Consider the following 9,040-nt stretch of genomic DNA (forward strand, 5'->3'; position numbering starts at 1 on the left):
CGTGTGTGCGTGTGCGCGCACACACATGCACGCATGTACACGCACACAGATACACAGATCAGATAATAATAAAACAACATAAGATTAAGTGAACATAAAGTGAGCATAGAATTGAGGGAATATAGAGGTGAGGGAACATACATGCTGCCGCTACTGTATGTATATGGGGATAGCTTATACTAATTAAAAGATAACCTACCAATAAAATGTATGGTGTTTCATAATCTATGTAGATTTAAAAGTTGTGGTTCAACAATGATTAAAGAACATACAGTACCTGCTAATGTACCGTACATATCCCTGCCATACATGCAAGCACACTAACTAGTGTGACAAGACAGAAATTCTTTATTTTACATAGCAAATATATTCAACCCCAAAAGCAAATGCTTCTACAACCACCCCTGGTAGATCCTGGAAGATGTATCCATTACTATTTGCTTAATTCAAATTATGGCTTCCAGGAAAATGACATAGGTCACACAACTACCATTTTAGGCATAGGGTATCAACGAAGAATGTTTCAGTCATGAAGGACTATTGTGTTTTACTCCCTGCCAAAATACAGTGGTAATGTAGCTACAATGATTGGTCTAAATGTACAAGGAATTTGAATTGGTAGGTTCTCTATGTTCACACAGCAAAACCCAAACCAAGAAATAGACAGAAAAGCAATACATATATATATATATATATATATATCTGAAACGAAAAAAAACTATACATTAATAAAGAATAAGAACTCTCAGAAAGTGAGTTAAAATTGGCTAATGGGAGGGCAGACCGGCGGGCATAACCATAAACAAACCCGATACGCCCATATATAGGCAGGACCACGACCATGTTACTATGACTCAGACATACCCATAAACAAACCCGATACGCCCATATAGGCATGTCACTATGACTCAGACATAACCATAAATAAAGTCGATACCCCCATATACACGTATGGAGATCCGGTTGTCCAGAGCCACAGATCCGACCGCTATGCACATATATGGGCATATATGGGACCAACCGACTTCAATCTCTGCGTGCGCATCGGCAAAGACCCAAGGGAGTGCAGTGCCCGCTGTCGAGTAGTTCGGATATGCGGTTGTCCAGAACCGCCGATCAAACCGATATGTAGATATTTAGGCATTTAGATATCCAGTTGTCCAGAACCGCTGATCCAACAGATATGCCCATATATGGGCATGCCAATATATGAGCATTTACTGATGACATCAGGGATCTCCATATATGGGCATAAAAGGGACAAGGACTGACAGATACAGCGTCAACAGCAGTGTGAGTGAAATACTGCACAGTCAATACTGTTACTGTATACTGTAACTGTAGGATATGTGCAGAACGGGAAATTGAACTTCATTGCAGAGTTTACAGGATAAACATTTCAACTGTTGATAACTGATAAGTAGTGCATTTTTCACGTTGTTAGCAAAAAAGCCAACGCACGATCAGGGCTGGCGCTTCCATGCAGGCGACCCAGGCGACTGCCTGGAGCAGCAGTTTGCAGAGAGGCGGCAAAAAGTTTTTATATATAATGTATAATTCTGAAATGAATGATGACACTTGAGCGATCGGTATTCTATCACTTGTTTGTCGTTTGCAAGTCACATCACTGTTTTGCACGAGTGAATTAACCTTGTGATACTGCTTGTCTGTCTGTCTGCTGCTTGGAACTGGTAGAGTTGAGGAGGGGGGAGGGGAGGGGCGGCTATTAAACTGGCGACGCTCACAGCTCACCTCCGCTCTCCCCTATTGTTGAACGGTTATGCAAGTAAAACCAGTCAGTCACACATTACAAAATGCTACAAAATAAACCACCATCAATGGTGCAGTTTGGATGAAAGAAGGTGAGAAATGCGTGCTATCTTTTGTTATATGTACAGTAGCTGTTGATATTTTATGAAGGCAAAAAAAAGGAAAACATTTTGTGCGCGCGAGCTTGCCTAGGGCGGCAATTGGGTCAGAACCGGCCCTGCGCACGATGAGACACAGACCAGCAATGAAAAAACACTGCCCAACACAACTCAATAAAGTGGTGTCCTAGGAAGGGGTGTGCACAAATATAAACATAGGCCTACCACTAACGCAAACAAATGATCAAAAGTGACTCAGTACAAATTTAACAAATGATGAAAAAATGAAAAAAATACCAATTAAGTTTTCCAACAAAAATATAGCCTACAATTAATTCATTAAGGTGGACAAAATAACTCCAAATCTTCAAAATGGGTAAATGAGCACACCAACAAAATTTTACTGATTTCAATCAAAAGTTAGGGAGAGAAAAACATTAAAGGAAAAAGTAGAACTACTGGCCATTTCCAAGCCAAACTAACTAAAATGAGTTAAGTGAAAAGGAAAGCCTCTCTAGGACTATTAACAGTGGGATTGAGGTTGTTGTTGGCTTTGTGTCTGACAAGGAATTGAGCTGGCTGGCTTTTAAACAGGGCTGGTAATGCTGGCTTTTAAACAGGGCTGGTAATTGGGGCTGCAGCAATTGAAGATCTGCTGCAGGTGTGCCAGCCTGGTGGGAAAGGAGACAGTGGGGGTTGGGTTAGGCACAGCCACACTTGAATGTGAATGAGTGAGTGAGTCACGCAACAATTATAACTACAAAACATACATTAACCACTTCAGACCTATTTCGGCCTTTTAAAAATAGCCGATCTACAAGCTCACAGTGTTAATGCGCTTGTAGATCTGCTATTTTAAAAAGCTTGTTATACATTTTATACATTTGAAACTTGTGAATTCTGCACAATGAGTACATTTTGATACCAATACTTTTGTACTTATACTAAAGTAAATTTTGAATTCCGGACTTTGGGGGCGGCCATAGCTGAGTGGTTAGTGAGTCCGCCTGGGAATACTACATTACAGTATTAATACTTTTTTTTAAAATGTGAAAAAATGTAGTACTTTTTCCACCACTGGTCGTACGATGCAGCATCATAAATTGCATAGCACAAATTGGCCACTCCTGGGGTGTCAGCTCTCCACTGTCCCCTCTGGTGCGTGTGGCCACTATAGGTGCCCAGACAAACTTAAAGAGTTATTTTTGGCGACCCTACTACTACTTTCTCCCCTCAGCGCCGGGAGCTCTGCTTTAACTCCCCTACATCCTGCCCACCTGTTAGAGCCCTCTGCCACTGTCTGCTCCTCAGTGACAGGTCAGTACAGACAGTTTGGAGGGCGCTGGGGTATTCCAATGCCCCCCCCCCCCCCCCCCCCTGCTATTTTTGCAATGATTCCACTGTCCGATGAATTGGTTTCAGATTCAGTGTTAATATGTTCTCTGATATTGTATGTGAGGCTACGCCAAAACCACCTCTTCTGCTCCACGCCAGAAACATCAGCACGGGAATGGCACATTCCTGATTGCACATGAAGTGATTTTTGCTTTTTTTGTTCACTCACACAGACATTTAATTTGGCTCGTCAAGTCTGAATGTCTTCAAGTTGAAGACATCACAGTGCACATCATTCTTTTTTAATGTCTTTTATTTGAATTTAATTGTTTAAGGATTGCTTTGAATCCATGTGAACCATATTAACTTAAGACTATAATTAAATAGTGAAGTATAACTGAAAGGAGTATGGTTTTGATTAGAGGAGATTTGAGAATGGATTTGTTTTTACACAATTGACCTGTTGCCAAAGTTTTAAAACTAAAACTCTGGGATAAAGGTATTAGTGGATGAACAGTAGGCCTGGCGTTATAGCAGAGGCGGGGTCATCCCTATGTTCCCCGGGTTCTATGTTCCCTGGGTTCTATGTTCCCCGCTTACCTTAGGGTTACGGTTAGGATTAGGGTTAAGAGTTGTAAGCGGGGAACAGTGTCACTGTATGCAATGTGCTGTCTTAGCCAGACCATTTTTTCCAGCTCTCCACTGCACCGATATCGGCCCGACTCGGCCGCCGAAAGCTTTGGAAAGCGTCTCCTGCCGACAACCTGCCGATAACCTGTTGTAGATAGTGCCGTGTCGTCGGGTCGGGACTTCTAGATTACCGTCGATGAACGACCGAGCAGGTTCGGTCGTGTCCCGACCGGCAGAGCACCAAAGGTATAAGCTATGCAAATATATATCCATTTTCCTCAATACCCACAGCACTACAGTTACTTAGAGAACATGGATGAACTCAATTTAGCTTTTTTCCTGCCTGGTAAAAATTGTGTGTAGTAAATAAGATGCAAACTATCCTCAAGTACGACGTCAGTCACAAATCCAGCCCCCTGCTAACTTTCCTACACCACCCAGCCTCAGCACCTGTTTCACCCGCTACAAAGCACTGATATTCAATTACCGGCCTTTTTATGTGAGCCCCCATGCAACCCACAAGCTCCAAAGGTCAACTTAAAAAGAGAAGATGAGAATCCCCCTGGTATTGTGAGGACTGCAGCAGACGATACTAGTAATAGTCTCCTAGTAATACTGGTAATAGCTTTACTGGAGTGTTTCATTGTTCTGAGATTAAGGTGGGTGTTTGTCACTATGTATAGAGAAATCAATTCATTAAATATAAATGCCAGGCCACTGCTCATATCATTATAAAAGCAAGTACACATACTGTTTACGATTGATATATTTTAGAGTTTATTGTGAGGTTATGTGAGTACGCAGACTTTGCGATCCAACTTTCCCACCTTGTAAATGCTCATGTTGGGCTATAAAATGAAAAGTGACACACTGCAGTTTACCATCTGCACTATCCTTTCTAATAACCTAATAAAAGTCTGGTCAGTATTTTGTCACTGCACCAGGCTAAGCTGGATGTCTCTCTTGTCCTCTTTGTTGGTGGGAGAGAACAGCTGACCCAAACTCAACGTTAAAAGCACATGAAAGCGTCAGTAAGACAGCTGTCCGTGACTCCAGGGGGGTTCTGTGACCCAAACTGGACCCACCTATTATCACCTTCTTGAGGTTTCCACACGGCGCACCAGTCCCTATCAAACCCCAAGCCTGTGTCAGCACTCAGGGGGAAATGGGTTGAAACCCTAGAAGGTGCCACCTGTCAATGTTTTATCAAGGCTCTGATGATGATGGGTACCCTAATGGGATTAGTAGACAAATAAAGACACAGAAAAAGTCATGAAATGGACTCAAATATTTACAACTGAGCTGCAGTTTGCCACCAAATAGGGATCACAAAGTGAGTCCTTAAAATGATACTGTAGGAGTTTAGGGATTGGTTTTGAACTCATATTTTTAATGTGGTTTCGGTTTACAAAGTGTGACGTATAATGCAACTACTGTAGTAGGTCTGTTAGTAGGACCCTGGGGAGCAGGCGAGGCTATAAAAAGTGAAGTAGAGGTTTGAGGTCTTCCTTTCTGCCACAAGTCTGGTTTGGGTGTTTGTTGAAGGGAGTCCATGTGCCTTGCAATCCACAACTGTCTGCCATCTTGTAAATAAAATATTGCGTCTGGTTTACGATACGTCAGCCTCTGGCCTGATTTATTCTGGTCCCTCATCTGTGCGGAGGTAAGTAATTATGTAGCCTTGGGAACCAATGGTTCCCGAGCCATGTGGCCCATAAGTCAGGAGCCTATCTCCTGTTTCCTTTGCCTGAGGCAGCTTGATGTACAAGTAGACCCGCTGGACATGACGCTAGTATGTTGCAGGGACTTAACCCCAATCCAACCCTTGATGCTGAGCGCCAGGCTTTGCATACCATTTTATAGTCTTTAAAACTACGACTCGGCCGAACACTCTAGCCACAAGGCCACTGAACTGTGCCATAGCACAGGTTAGGTACCAGTGGTAATAGATACTCATGGGAGGCCCTTTCACTGTACAGTATGTGTGGGAAGCTTATCCAACTACGTGGTAATAAGTAGGGACGTAACAATAGTCGTGATAGCAATAACAAAAATATTATTGTGAGCCCCTTAATAATTTATTGTGTCTGTGACAGCATCTACCATAGGATTTCAGACCACTAATTGTATTATTTAGTTTGAACTTTGAGCAGCAGCAGAAAAATGAGAGTGACACAGCCTGCCTCTGCTTTACAGCGACTCTCTCGCTAGCTAAACGTCAAACTCTTTGTTGTTGGCTGAGCAACATAGTCTTGCCATTTAGTTTAGAATAGCAGCTAACTTAGCTTCAGTCAAACAGTGCTGCCAGCTCTCTACCAAGAGACACAAGCTCCAACCATAGCATCCCTATTCATAAATCAATTGAAATTGATTTATTTTATGTTATGTTTTCTTTTATTATTTCAAAAAAGTTGGTAATTATTGATGGTTATTATTGTGATGTTATCATATCGTGAGTTTTTGGTATTGTTACACCCCTATTAATAAGTAATACATTAAATTAAAAGTTAATTAAAGGTTCTGTTAGTTATATAAATTATTTGTTTTCTATTTTGTTTGATGGTTAGTAGTGTGTGTGATCATAGGAAAGATATGGATGGGATTGTGTACTAGGCACTGATAAGTGTAACATGGCCATTATTAAATTGTTTTAATTGTGTCCCTTAAAAATTGAGCAGTGCCTTTTAATCACTTAAACCCCTGGGGTCTGTACTTGGCACCCTCCTTTTTTCCCTCTACATCAAATGTCCTAGGATGGTGCCGGTGTAGTTTCTTCTGTCATTGACTACAAACTTTATGTTTAAATTTCAAGTCACAAAAGAGGGTATTTTAATTTTATAAAAGAGAGCTACTGATAACCTAGCCTCGTGTGGCCAGGGCAACTTTTCTTTTGCACTGGCAGATTCGTCTGGTCCCAGGGTACTGATAACCTAGTTAAGGCCCCTGCATGCTACCAAATGAGGTGATCACCCTATCACCTTTTAGGTGAGAGGTTGAACCCTCTAACTATGAGTGCCTAGTATCAAATCACCCTATCACCTAGCATGCAGGGGCCTTTACTGATAGCGCCATGCGACGCCCGGCACAAATGGCAAGTGACACCTGGCTCGTCTCACGAAGCCCTGCCTATCACTCAAGGAGTGTGATCGACCTAGGTCTATCACACTCCTTGAGTGATAGGCAGGGCTTCTCTGAAGCCCTGCCTATCACTCAAAGTGTCTGATAGACCTACCAGAGAAGCCCTGGCTATCACTCAAGGAGTCTGTACCATGAGAAGCCCTGCCTATCACTCAGGGAGTCTGTACCAGAGAAGTCTAGAACCGATGCCTCAGACCTCAAGGTTAAAAAAAAATCCTGTGCCTCCTCCTCAAGCCCGTTTTGGGGTTTTTTGATTCTCAGAATCCTTAAGCGCCTCCCGCTTGCCTTTTTGCACGTTCTATCAAGGGTTTATCTGAAGTTCCTACTCCAAATCTAGGACCATTTGGTCTATCGTTTTCCGGGTTATGCCCCGGACAGAGATTCTGTACACAGACAAAAACTAGACTTAAAGAATAGCTGACCTCAAAATATAAGTACGCATAGTTTAACTCAGTAAACACCTCGGTATAGCCTCCTCTAGCCCCTAGCCCCAACCCCTCATTTCTCTGTAAATATACCTGGTCATGGCGCTACCGAGTTTTCTACCAATTTAGCATGATATGAATTGAGTACAATGGACCACAATGGAAACATACCCCCTGGGGCTTTTTGTGTTATCCTTTTAGCATAACCTTTGACTGTAAAGTATTCAATCAATCAATCAAAAGTTATCAAGACTGAACTATTGCAAATTTGTACTCTGCAACCTATTTCTGAAACAAGTTGTTCAATGGCATTGGCTTGATATCAACTTTGATTTTAACAAATGAAGTCTTTCATGTGGAACAGCTGAAGAAATGCCATCACTTCTTTTTGTACTATTTGACCAAGTAGGCTAATGTATTTTCCCAAACCTATTGCATTAGAAGCACATGTCAGACATTTCTTTCTTTTCTTTTTTTCATCTTTCAGCATTCCAGCAAGATACTCAATAGGATGGGCATTTTATCCACATTTCTTTCATTTCCTTGCTGGACTCGGTGCCCATTTGAAACATTTATCAATGTACCATGTAGCTGGATCATGGAGGCTAGGAGCAAGTAGAGTTACTTATTATGATAAATCTTTTGATTACCATAACAACCATAGATGATTGGAAAATAAATTATTGGGAGTTGTTCAACTTTCCCATTGCTGAGTCACCCATGAGCCTTGCAAGCTTCCCATCACAGCACATCAAGCACCACACAGTGGAAAATGACTTTCTAATATACAGTACTGTACATATTGATGAGCCAAGTCTTTCAGTAAGTTCTAAGATGACAGAAAACACAATAGCATAGTACAACTGAAGCCAGATCAATGACACATGTTTTGGTCCTAGACCAAAATTTGAAAAACTTTTAACATTTAACTTAAGCAAACAAATAAATAGAAATAAATAACATTTTAATAGATACAACTATAATATATACTGTATAACCAATTATGGAAAAAAGCAAACAAGTAAGTATGAAACACATAAACTGAATTCTATTTTATTTGAGCTCACGTGAGCTTGTCAATCTGCTATTTTCCATAATTTTTGAAAACTTTTGAAAAATGTTTGCCTATAATGACATGCCCAAATTAGAGACAGCAGGTTGAAAGTGGTTAAAAATTGAGACACATCGTGCCGATGCCGATATATGTACAAGTACAACCTTTTAAATACTTTCTGTCCTTCTCTCTCAAATCCTCAGCATTAACTTTAACTATAGGAGCTCACCCATAATGGTACATTTTTACACTCTTTGAGTTAAATTAACACAAAGGATTTTACTGTGTAACCATCAGTTCAACCCAGCCAAACGTCTCTTTCTCCTCTAAGGTTGGTTCGTAAGCCCCTACTTAGAGGTAGGTCTCTGCCAGCAGCCCAGACTTAAATAGCCTACCCTCCATATGATGTGCCACAGCACCAGTCATAAAAGTGGAACTCTTTTATGACGTGTTGCACACAGACCTTCAGCAGCAGCAGCAGCAGCAGCTGGGGTCAGGTGAAGTTACTGTTAAAGAGCAGCCTTTACATCAATTTGGGGGGGCAAAGTTCCCTCATATGGGATTCTGATGAATCAGTACCTAAGGGACTT

The sequence above is a fragment of the Gymnoscopelus microlampas genome (genome assembly GCF_963454915.1).
Source record: "Gymnoscopelus microlampas genome assembly, chromosome: 3".
Lineage (NCBI taxonomy): Eukaryota > Metazoa > Chordata > Actinopteri > Myctophiformes > Myctophidae > Gymnoscopelus > Gymnoscopelus microlampas.